Genomic DNA, 2,995 nt, shown 5'->3' with positions numbered 1-2,995 from the left:
ATGCTTCGAAAACCCAATGGTGTCTTGTATCGTTAAAGCGAGATATATCCTCTTTGCCATTATGCATGGATGGCACTTGCATCAATGGACTGAACACCTTGATATTCTCGGTATGTGTGTTACCAACCACCTCTTATGGAATGATCACATACGCGATGTCGCCAAAAATCCCGCAAGGTGTTTGGGTTTCCTTAGGCGATGCAAGAAATATTTCACCCCTTCTGATCTGGCTGTTAATTACAACACTTACATACGTCCAAAGCTTGAGTATAACTCCCATCTCTGGGCTGGTGCTCCTGCAACTTTCTTAAGCCTCTTGGATAGTATTGAAAGTAAAGCATTTAAATTGATAGATGGTTATATTATCATAAGTTCATTACTTCGCTTGAGCATCGTCATAAGCTCTCTTGTCTGACCCTTTCTTACTGTTATTTTAAAGGCTTATGTTCTAGTGAAATAGCCAGTTGCATTCCTCCCCTTAAACAGTTCAACCGTAATACTCGCGTTTCTAGGAATGCTCATCAGTATACCCTCGAGCCCAACTTCGGCCGTACTGTCAATTACAGAGATTCATTCTTTAGCCACTCTGTCTTTCTTAGTCATTGCAATATTCAGGAATTCAAAACCAATGTGCACCGACATCTCCTTTAAAACCCATTTTCCTCTTCCTAGTGTTCAAACTGTGCCTTTGCATAATAAGACAGTTGTAGGTGCCTAAGTGCCACTTTAATTTAAGTTGAACTGAGACCGTTCGTTTATTAAATTGGTTTTAAATATTACTAAAAGGTTTTACAATTTTAAAAATAAAAATAAATCTTGCAAAGCATTCCTTGTTGTAAAAAGTTTGGTCAGATGTCAAGTTTGAAATTTGACAAGCAAAACTACGCCATAGTTAAAAGTTTACTGCAAATTTTAAATGTCAGTTCACAAAAGTAGATCTTGGCTAGCAACAGTGAAATGTATTTACAATTGGGAATAGTAGCATTTAACCTCTGAAATAAGTCAAAATCCATCTTTTTCTAATACTCTTCGATCTCTGGATAAAGCCATTAAACATTTTGTATAAAAAGTTAGGTCTTAAGATTTTTGGAAGTTCATGTAACGCGAACATTTAAGCCATTCTTAAATTCAAAATCGATTCTAAAAATGTGTTCTAGAAAGAGGGTTTCCTCTTTTTTATAATTTTAAACTATATATAGTATATTTTGAAGCTAAAGTACTCGGTTAATTTTAAAAGCAGAAAATTGCTTCTTTATAACGCACGAACTTGCTCATGTCTTCAAAGACTTACAAATATGATTTACCAATAAAATTTAATTTATCAAAAAACAGTAGATTTATTAAATTTTTCGAAATCGTTTCTTTTTTTAATTAATTTTTTTTATATATGTACAATTGTAAAACTTTAGTTTGAAAATATTTTCGGAATGCATTTTCTTAGAGCTTTTTGTATATGTTTTATATTTAATTTTCGTTAAGAAACGTTGACTCGTTCTTGAGGTACCGTACTTTATTAAAATCGATTCATTAGTTATTGAGAAAACTTAAAAACGATTCTATGGAACTTGCAAGGCGCTAAGTTAAGAAAAACAATTTTAGAGAAAATTTAATAAAAATCATAAAAAAAATGAAAAAACGCCTTACGCGATAAAATGGTTTGGGCTGCAGGGCCGAGGAAAGACAGGCAGAAGATGGACGGTATAGTGGGACCCACTTTTTTCGACTTCTCTACTGTCGTAATGTCATGTTTGCTTAAAACCTCTAGTTTGAAAGAGAAAAATCAATTTTTGAAGAAGAGAAGTTGTTTTTGAGTTTGTAAATGAACAATCACGAAATATTTTTTGTTTTGAATTTTGGTGAAACAACACCATTTTCATTCCCCCCATTCAATTGACTACAACAACCAAAGAATATTCGAAGGAACTTACACTCGGTCGACAGACCCAACAAAAAAAATGTGGTACATAGTAATGGACTACCATATTGCGGCAAATCATTTTCAACTTCTTCTTCTTCCTCTTCTGTGGATGTGGGTTCGAAGACTTTTCGGGCCGGAACATTGGTTTCCATGCGCTCTACGTGACCCGGCCATTTTAGTCGTTGGACTTCTACAATTCTAAGTCTACGACGCTATACAGCTCGTCGTTCCATTTTCTCCTCCACTCCCCTTCGATGCATACGGGATCGTAGATCAAACGAAGAACTTTTCTCTCGAAGCCACCCAAGGTGCCATAGACACACCATATATGGTGTGTCTACGCAAGGTGCTTTCATCCACTTTTGTCATAGTCAATGCTTCTGTATAGCAGGACGGGGATGATAAGAGTCTTATATAGCAACACTTTGGTCCCTCGAGAGACGACTTTACCACTCAATTGCTTATTTCTTAGCCCAAAAAAACAGCGTTTAGCAAGAGTTATTCTGCGATCGCGCTATTGTTGTTTTTCGCGTTTACAGCGGAGCCTAGGTAGACGAAGTCCTTGACAACCTCAAAGTTACGTCTGTCGATGGTGACGTTTTGACCAAGACGTCGCTGTTGTACTCGTATGTCCTTTCTTGACGACGGCATATACTTGGTTTTGCCGTAATAAACCGTTAAACCCATTTTTGCCGCCTCTGCCTCAATACTCACAAAAGCCCTTGACATCACGTTGAATTCTTCCGATTATGTCAATGTCATCAGTATATGCTAGTAGTTGGACAGACTTTTGAAAGATAGTGTCTCTAGTGTTGACGTGTGAGCTCTGCACTATTCTTTCAAGCACGCTGTTAAAAAAATCACATGACAAAGCATCACCTTGTCTAAAACCTTTTATTTTTTACATCGAAAGGTTCTGTTAAGTTGTTTCCAACCTTTATGGAGCAGCGTGAATTCTCCATGGTCATCCTCCACAAACGGACGAGTTTGGCAGGGATGCCAAAACTAGACATGGCTAGTGCTCTATACAGCTCCTCCTTTAGATGCTGTCATATGCGGCCTTGAAATCGATGAAAA

This window comes from Eupeodes corollae, chromosome 2, assembly GCF_945859685.1.
Source record: "Eupeodes corollae chromosome 2, idEupCoro1.1, whole genome shotgun sequence".
Classification (NCBI taxonomy): Eukaryota; Metazoa; Arthropoda; class Insecta; order Diptera; family Syrphidae; genus Eupeodes; species Eupeodes corollae.
Note: the sequence above shows the minus strand (reverse complement) of the source record.